This window comes from Ornithorhynchus anatinus, chromosome 2 (assembly GCF_004115215.2).
Source record: "Ornithorhynchus anatinus isolate Pmale09 chromosome 2, mOrnAna1.pri.v4, whole genome shotgun sequence".
Classification (NCBI taxonomy): domain Eukaryota; kingdom Metazoa; phylum Chordata; class Mammalia; order Monotremata; family Ornithorhynchidae; genus Ornithorhynchus; species Ornithorhynchus anatinus.
The window spans coordinates 43,473,798-43,483,143 of NC_041729.1; the positions used below are offsets into that span (position 1 = coordinate 43,473,798).

The 9,346-nt window shown below is 41.7% G+C and overlaps 2 non-coding genes across 2 annotated transcripts; one reads left to right on the forward strand and one right to left on the reverse strand.

Moving 5' to 3' along the window:
• Positions 1-6,232: 6,232 nt before the first annotated feature.
• LOC114809624 lies at positions 6,233-6,370 on the reverse strand. The gene has a single exon (XR_003757400.1). It is a non-coding gene; the product is annotated as a small nucleolar RNA SNORA7 (small nucleolar RNA).
• Positions 6,371-8,384: 2,014 nt separating this feature from the next.
• On the forward strand, positions 8,385-8,522 carry LOC114809713. The gene has a single exon (XR_003757490.1). It is a non-coding gene; the product is annotated as a small nucleolar RNA SNORA7 (small nucleolar RNA).
• Positions 8,523-9,346: the final 824 nt, after the last annotated feature.

Below are 9,346 nucleotides of genomic sequence, written 5' to 3' on the forward strand. Positions count from 1 at the left end.
GCTTACAGTCTAGAGGGACCAGGGACCTTTTGGGAACAAGTTTTAATCCACATTTTACAGATGAGAAATTGAGGCACAGAGAATTTAAATAATAATAGCAATTATGGTATTTATTAAGTGCTCACTATGTGCCAAGCACTTTTCTAAGCACTATGGTAGAAACAAGGTAATCAGGTTGTTCCATCTGGGGCTCCCCATCTTTATCCGTGTTTTACAGTTGAGGTAACTGAGGCAAAGAGAAGTTAAGTGGTTTGTCCAAGGTCGCACAGCAAAGAAGTGGTGAAGCTGGGATTAGAACCCACGTCCTCTGGATCCCAAGCCTGTCTTCTTGCCACTAAACCACGCTGCTTCTCTAATTTACCCACTGTCACAAAGCGGGTAAGCAGCGGAGCTGCTTACTTCTGCTATTACTTCCTCCAATCCTAGTGCCAAAAGGAGAATTGGAAAAGAGGCAAGGAGCCACTAGGCTCCTTATGCAAAGAAAAATTGAGGATAAAATGATAATATTGACCAAATCCCTCATTATAGTTAGTATTTCTCTGTTCTCCACCAGGAGCCCAAATACCATGCAAGGTCAGGTCTCAAAAGGGCCTGGTTGTTCTTGAGCAATTTTTCCAGAGACTGCCTAATTTGAGGTTGCTTAGGGATGCAGTTCCCTGATTATGTTCCATCTCTGATTGGATAACATGGAAGCAAATGGAAACTCACATGTGCCAGTCACACTCGAAAAAGCTTGGCATGACCATCAGCCACAGGGTTTGTGCTGATTTTTCTTTTGTTGCAATGTCCAGCATAAGGAAATCATTTCTCTCCTCCAATTTTTTTTTTTTTTTGGAGGGGGGTGCTGGTATCATCCATCTGAAATGGGGAAGTGGAAAATTCTCTGGTTAAGGAGATTAAAAGCCTGCCTGGGGTCACTGTTCAGTCCGAAAACACCTCTCAGTGGCCTTTCTCACCAGGCTGTTTTGCCTTTTTATGTTCAGTGAGTGGCACCAGATGGCCGAATATTTCCAACTACAATAATGCAGTGGAAGGAACATTGTGCCTTATTTTCCTGCCTCAGTGGCCAAATCTTCCTGCCTCAGAGCTCGCTTTAATCCAAGCACAGGCGCTTTGGACTCTCCAGCCAGTGACGCCAGGGCCGGTCTTGAATGGGAAGTGCAGTATGTGTTGCTGAGTAAGATCTCCTGAGTCTGTTTCCCTTCCAACTGAATGTTTTTAATGGACCTATTTTTTTTCTGGCCATTGCTCTCATTAGCACTTAGTTTCCGGGGATAAAATAGCCAATAAACTTTCTTGAGTTTTCACTGCAAGAATAAAAATGCGCTTGAATGACCATCTTGTAGGATCTCTGTAGTCTGCTGAATCAAAGAAGAGTCCAGAAGAGTAGATTACCACATCTTCAGGTCCTTTTTCATTTATTTGGGTGATATAACAGGATGAATAAAATCTGTCAATAACTCTGCCTTGCTTCACTCTGTTGGTGACAGGACACAGGTCAGGAAGTTCATCCTCATCTTTGATATTATCTTCCATATCATTTGAACCTCTGACAGTTTCTCAGGGCAAGAACAATCTTGCATAGGAGCTTACAGCCCAGGTCAACTGATGCTTTCAAATGCTAATTAGTATGGTATATAGTGCTCTAGATTGCAAACTCCTTGTGGGTAAATATCTACCAACATTATTGAACTCTCACAAGCACTTAGTATAGTGCTCTACATTGGAGCACTGAATAAATACCACTGGTTGACTGACTGATTGATGGATTGATAATGCATAGGGGAAATATTAGCATTTTTACCATCTTCACAGGGTCAAACTAAGGTTCCTGCAGCACATTTGAGCCTTTCAGCTGTGTTCAGCTTCATCTTAAAGTGGAATCCGACATGTCTGCTTCCTCTGAATTTAGCCCCATTGTATTTCCTATGATTATCAATCCACCATTCATTCATTCATTCATTCAATAGTATTTATTGAGCGCTTACTATGTGCAGAGCACTGTACTAAGCGCTTGGAATGAACAAGTCGGCAACAGATAGAGCCAGTCCCTGCCGTTTGACGGGCTTACAGTCTAATCGGGGGAGACGGACAGACAAGAACAATGGCAATAAATAGAGTCAAGGGGAAGAATATCTCGTAAAAACAATGGCAACTAAATAGAATCAAGGCGATGTACATTTCATTAACAAAATAAATAGGGTAATAAATAGGGTAATAAATATAAATAAATATGAATATAAATATCACCATTCTTCTGATGTCTTCTCACAGAGAATTAGCATGGCTTAGTGGATCAAGCTTGGCCCTGGGAGTGAGAAGGCCATGAGTTCTAATCCCAACTCCACCAGTTGTCTGCAGAGTCACCTTGGGTAAGTCACTTACCTTCTCTGGCTTCAGTTCCCTCATTTGTAAAATGGGGAATTGAGACTGGGAGCCCCATTCTGTGAGCCCCATGTGGGACAGGGACTGTATCCAACCTGATTTGCATGTATCCACCCCAACTCTTAGTACAGTGCCTGGTATATAGTAAGCATTTAACAAGTACCATAATCATTATCATTATTATTATTCTCATGTCCAGAGGATTTTAGCTGCTGCCTTTTGACCTAAACTCATCCTTCCACAGGCAAGTTTCCTTTTCTTTGGACTTTTACTTTAAACAGCAACTATATGATCCTCACTGCCTCATTGGAGTCACTAATCAGGGAAGGCCTGTGAAATCCCTATACTTGGCCCAAAATGGAGGAGAAGCTGGGAAATAATGAACTGTGGTATTTGTTTAATTAGGGTATTTGTTTAAGTATGGTATTTGTAAAGTGCTTCTCATGTGCCAAGCACCTTGACTAAGTGATGGGATAGAAACAAGGTAATCAGGATGGACAAAGTACCTGTCCCTTATGGGGCTCACAGTGTATGGAGGAGGGAGTAGGATGTAATCCTCATTTTACAAATGTGGAAACTGAGGTAACGAGGAGTTAAGTGACTTGCCCATGGTCACATAGAGCTGGGATAAGATCCATCTTGACTGTAAGCTCCTTGTGGACAGGGAATGTGTCTACCAACTCTTATATTGTGCTTTTCCAAGCACTTAGGACAGTGCTCTGCACACGGTAAGTGCTAAATAAATATGAATGATTAATTAATTGATTAGGACTCAGGCTCTCTGACTCATAGGCCCCTTGTCTTGCCAGTAGGGAAAGCAGGTCATAGCAGTATGGCCTAGTGGAAAGAACACAGACCTGGGAGTTAGAGGACCTGCGTTCTAATTCTAGCTCCACCTGCTTTTTGACCTTGGGCAAGTCATTTAATGTCTCTTTGACTCAGTTCCCTTATCTGCAAAATGGTGATTCAATATCTGTTCTCCCCGCTACTCTACTGAGACTGAGCCTAGTGTGTGAACTTATTATCTTGAATCTACCCCAGAGCTTAATATAGTGCTTGGCATAGAATAAATGCTTAACAAATACCCTGTTATTATCACTGGGTCATGCTGCTAATGTACCCTTATTTGGCATTGGGTAAAATGGAAGCTCCACTTCTTGGTTGGAAAGGGACACTAAAACACTGGAAACTGAGGTTATCGACTGAGTCTGTGATTTTTAAGATCCTCTGGATTGACACCTCCTTCTCTAGGCTCCAATTCAAATATCATAGTTGACTTGAGGGAATCATGCCCTGTTTCAAAGAAATTAATGGCTTGCTAGAACCTTCTAACTTCTTTAGGTGATATCGCACACATGGAAAGCAAATGTCTAGTAAGCTGCACCTTGTATCTGTCAAAATACTCAGATCTTTCCCATCAACACCTCCCTCACGAAATGATCCCCTACTAATGTGCTGCCAGTTTTCTACTACTTGTTTCTGATCTTTCCTGTTTGTTACTCCATATTCCGAAGCAGTCTGAAATCTCTGCTCTAGGGTAAGCAAGCAACATCATCAAAGCATTTGCATACAGTCTTCACTTATTTTAAAAGCAAAATTAAAATAAAATAGTCCCCGCTAGCAAATAGATCTTGGGATTCAATAGAGATCTTCCACACTAGGGATGAGAACCCTCTTTGAATTTCCCAAGCGGACCACAGAAGGTACAGCCAAAGTATGGACCCAGTTTTGGCATCACAGTACTCTATTCTGTGAAAACAATTCAAAATGATCTAATGTTTAGGAAATTCTAAACACTGACTCCAATTGGAAAGAGACTCCATGGACATACTGCCCTCCCAACATAATCTGTAAATGACTATCTTTGGTTATGTATTTATGTTGACTGTTAAGATTCATTTCTTGTTTTCCCTATAAGGCTAAACTCCTTCAATGCCTGTTCTTCATCATGGACCCCCAAGAGTCTAGTTTAGCTTGTTTTATGTGATAAATATATGTTGACTCACTGACTCGTTAATTTATTCCACTCAATAAGATGAAGTGTGCCAGGATTTCTCTCACCCTGCAAAAATTCATTCTGACCTTAATTTTTGAAACAATGCTAATATGTTAAATAGCATGTAGCACAATACACTGCACCAATTTGTGTGCTCAATAAATACTACTATTTTGACTATTACCACTGTGAACGAAAGGAAAGATAGTTTGTTCTGAGTCTAGACTGTAAACTCCTTTAAGACACAAATCATGTCTACAAACTGCACTGTAGTTTCCCAAGCACTTCTAGTACAGTGTTCTGCACAGAGTAAGTGCTAAATAAATATGATTAATGGATAGATTTGTTGTTATATGATAAGTGCTCTTGATTTACTTTTTCATTCTTTTCTGTCCAGTCTTAAGAGGCTTTTCAAGCAAAACAATGTAAACCTTTTATGATTTATCTGATTTGCTATTTATGAAAAATCACATCATTATGATGTCTTGGGTTGGTATTTGTGGAATTTCTATTTGAGAGGAATTGTTCATAGGGCTTTCTTCTGATTCTATTGAGATATGGTTAATCCCTACTGACAATGAAATCCTAGCTATGCATATTAGTGTGGTTTAAAAGGTGGGTCATAAAGATAACACCTTGCGGACCTGATAAATCAGCCCCTCAGAGGGCTTTTGGGGAGTGTCTCTTGGCATCCTAAATCAGTCTGAAGCCCGACTGAGGAGACGTAAATCCCTCCTCCCTCCATCAGTTCCACACCAACAACTCCCAGACCTGGGTCACCCTTCACAGTGTGTTTTCTCTACTACAGAGCTCATGCGGCAGAGTGCTGTTGGAGAAATTCTAGGGTGCAGGCTGACCTGCTACTTCCAGGTCACCCTTCATTTACTACAACTCTGCTCATTAGTCTCATCAGCAGCACTTAGTTCTCCTTTCTCATCCCCTCCCATGACCAATTATTTTTTAATGGCATTTAAGCACTTACTATGTACTTGGCACTACAATGAGCACTGGGGGAGATGCAAGATAATCAGATTGGACCCACTCCTTGACCCACATGGGTTTCACAGTCTTTACCCTTCTTTTACAGATGAGATAACTGAGACACGGAAAAGTTAATGGACTTATCCAAGGTCACACAGCAGACAAGTGACAGGGCCAGGATGAGAAGCCAGGTCCTCTAACTCCCAGGCCTGTGCTATGCTGCTTCTCATTTCCCCTCTCACCACTAACACCTTCCTGCCTCTTAATAATAATAATGACCATAGTATTTATTAAGTGCTCACTATATGCCAGGCATTGTTCCAAGCACTGGGGTATATGCAGGATAATCAGTTTGGAAAGAGTCCCTCTCCCACGAAGGGCTCACAGACACAATCCCCATTTTATAGATGTGGGAACTGAGGCCCAGAGCAGTTAAGTGATTTGCCCAAGGTCACCCAGTAGACAAGTGGCAGAGCCAGGATTAGAACCCAGGTCCTTTTGACTTCCAGGCCCATGCTTTATATACTAGGCCATGCTGGCCCTCCTATCCTATACATGGATAGGAACTAGGATAATGCCAATGTTGAAATTATTCAAATCCTATATTCATTATTTCCTGAAGCCTGGATTATCATTTCCATTAGTCTTGTCTTATGCCATTGAGTCGTTTCCAACCTATAGAGACTCCATGGACACATCTGTCCCAGAGTGCCCCACCTCCTTCTGCGGTTGTTCTGGTAGTCTATCCATAGAATTTTTTTGAGAAAAAATACAGAAGTGGTTTACCATTGCTGCCTTCCGCACAGTGCACTCGAGTCTCCACCCTCGACTCTCTCCCATGCTGCTGCTGCCCAGCACGGGTGAGTTTTGACTTGTGGCAGATTGCCTTCCACAGGCTAGCCACTGCCCAAGCTAGGAATGGAATGGGTAGGCCTCTGCTTGGCTCTCCCTCCCTTAGCCAAGACTGGTAGAGTACTGGAAACTCTCCAGGTGCGACCCTGAGAAGGGCATACATTAGTAGTTCATGATAAAGGCAGCTTAACATAGTTCTCCTAAAAAAAAGGAAGAAATGAGAAGCAGCATGGCCTAGTGGGACTGGAACTCAGAAGGCCCTGGGTTCTTTACTTCTCTGTGCCTCAGCTACCTCATCTGTAAAATGGGGATTATGACTGTGAGCCCCATATGGGACCTGGACTGTGTCCAACCTGATGAATTTGTATCTAACCCAGTGCTTCGTACTATGCTATGTGGGTCTGCCACATAGTAGGTGCTTAAGAAAACTTTTTTGAAAAAAAAGGAAGATTAGTTTTCTCAGCAATTAGTACAGTGTCTGACACATAGTAAGCCCTTAACAAATACAGTAATTATTAATTATTGTTATTATCATGAAGGATATCTTAGCTTACTAAGTTACTGAGAATATAAAACACCCAAACACTCAAAGGAACTCAAAGAAGTGTTTATTTCCATTTATCTACATTCTGTCAAAGCAAATATATCAAAGTCCAGGGGCTTGGTAATCACAGAACCCTAGATTGATTAAGGCAGCATGAGTGAAGAACCTACTAAAATCCCCTTACCTATGTTTCTTATTTGGCATGCTCCTCCCAAAAAATATATCTTTTAGAAATTAATCCATCCATGAAATGGGAAGCAATTTCCTTCCCAGACAAAGTTTATTAACTAACAAGAATTGCCTTATGTGAATTAATAATAATTGTGGAATAGATTAAGCACTTACTATGTGCCAAACACTGTACTACGTGTCAGGGTAGACACGGAAGTGGACACAGTCCTTGTTTCACAGAAGGTACATAGACTAAGTAGCAGAGCACTTTTTCTATCTACTGACCTCTGATTTCCTAGAAGAAGAGATCCTGTGAACTCTTGGGGCCTCAGACCCCAAGTCATTGGATAGGCGATTTTCTACCTTTTGAATTTTATGAGGATGGAAGAGATGAAAGAATGAGGAACTGGAACATTCTTTGGTTAGATTTTGGGTTTCAATAAGTTGGGTTGTCCATGGAAGATCTGAGGATGGTCTCTGAACCCAAGGAAAACCACCATCATCAGCTCCACTGGAAAATTCTAGAGGAGACATCTTCGCGCATATAACAGAGCCTCTTAAAATTGACATTGTTCTATGTCGGCTGCCAGTGTAATTAACACTGAGAACATTGGTCTAAATAAATTACCACGTTAAGAATTTTCCAGCTACTTTATTTTAGCAAGTAAATTGCAGAAATAGGGATTTAGCAGTGCATTTGAATTTGAAAATTCTTCAAAGCTTAAATTCATTCTTTTTACTTTTCATTAAACTGGATGTGGTGTCATTGAGAAAACATATTTGCTTGGGAATTGACAAGTTATTACCATTTATTACAGTATTTTCCCTCTTTCCCGAGACTGTAATCTTCACACAAAACCCTTCCCCAGATGACTTGAAACAAAAACTTTCATTAAAAAAGCTCTGTATTCCACTCACATGATTATATTTCATTCTAGTGGAATATGGAAACCAATTTTACAAGCAGAGCCTTAAAATGTACCTTTTATTGCCAGAGTACACGATCATCTCAGTTGAGAAATCCAAGCTAGTTTGCAGTCACTCCGTGCATGTGTTAAATTTAGAAACATTGTCTTTGTTCTTAATGAAGCATATATCGAATGGTCCTGACCTGTATTTTAGAGGTTTCAACTTGAGGATTCTCCCAACTGTGTTCTCTGTGGATTTAAATTTTGAAATAGACCGGCACAAATTAAAGTCTGTAAACTGGGGATGTGGGCTTAATACTGTTAAGCTATCTTCTATGGGAACAGCCTGCAAGGGGACTTCGATGCTTTGATTCCCTCTCCCACTGAATCAATCAATATTCTTCATTGAGTCCCTATTGTGGGCAGAGTGTCACTGAAGCACTGCAAGACCTAAGCCCCATCTCTTCATCCTTCCAGAAGCAATCAGACTAGAAGATGGGAGGGTAGGAGTGAATGAGGGGGAATTGTGCCTTCCTCAACTTTGGAGCCCCGCTCAGGGTTGCGCCTGGAGAGTTTCCAGTACTCTACCAGCCTCGACTATGGGTGGGAGAGGCAAGCAGAGGCATATCCATTCCATTCTTAGCTTGAGCAGTGGCTAGCGAGTGGAAAGCAATTTGCTACAAGTGAAAACTCACCCATGCTGGGCAGCAGCAGCATGGGAAAGAATTGAAGGTGGAGACTCAAATTTACTGTGTGTAAGAAGGCAATGGTAAACCACTTTCATAATTTTACCAGGCAAACTCTATGGGTACATTACCAGAATGGTTTCAGATGGAGGTGGGGCCTTCTGGGAGAGATGAGTCCATGGGGTCGCTATGGGTTGGAAACGATCTTACCATCTAAGACAAGACAAACTTTGGAGCTTTAGGGCAAGAAGGTAGATACCTGGACTGTGGCTTGGGATTAGGAGGTGATTCTTGGTGCTGCCTTGATGATGGCAAAGCAGCATGGCCTAGAGGACAAAGCCCAGGACTGTGTGGGAGAGTCAAGAGTTCTAATCCCAGCTCCACCAGGTGCCTGCTGTGTGACTTTGGGGAAGTCACTTCTCTGAGACTTAGCTTCCTCACCTGTAAAACTGTTTCTCAGTGGAAAGAGCATGGTCTTAGGAGTCAGAGGTCATGGGTTTGAATCCCCACTTTGCCACTTGTCAGGTGTTTGACTGAGGGGCAAGTCACTTAACTTCTCTGTGCCTCAGTTACCTCATCTGTAAAATGGGGATTAAGACTGTGAGCCTCACATGGGACAACCTGATTAACCTGAATCTACCCCAGCGCTTAGAACAGAGCTCTGCACATAGTAAGCACTTAGCAAATACCAACTTTATTATTATTATTATTAAAATGGGGATTCAATATTTGTTCTCCTTCTCCTTTAGACAGTTTCCTGTGGTACAGGGAGTGTGTTGGACCTGATTATTCTCTATCTATCCCAGTGAATAGCAGAGCGCAT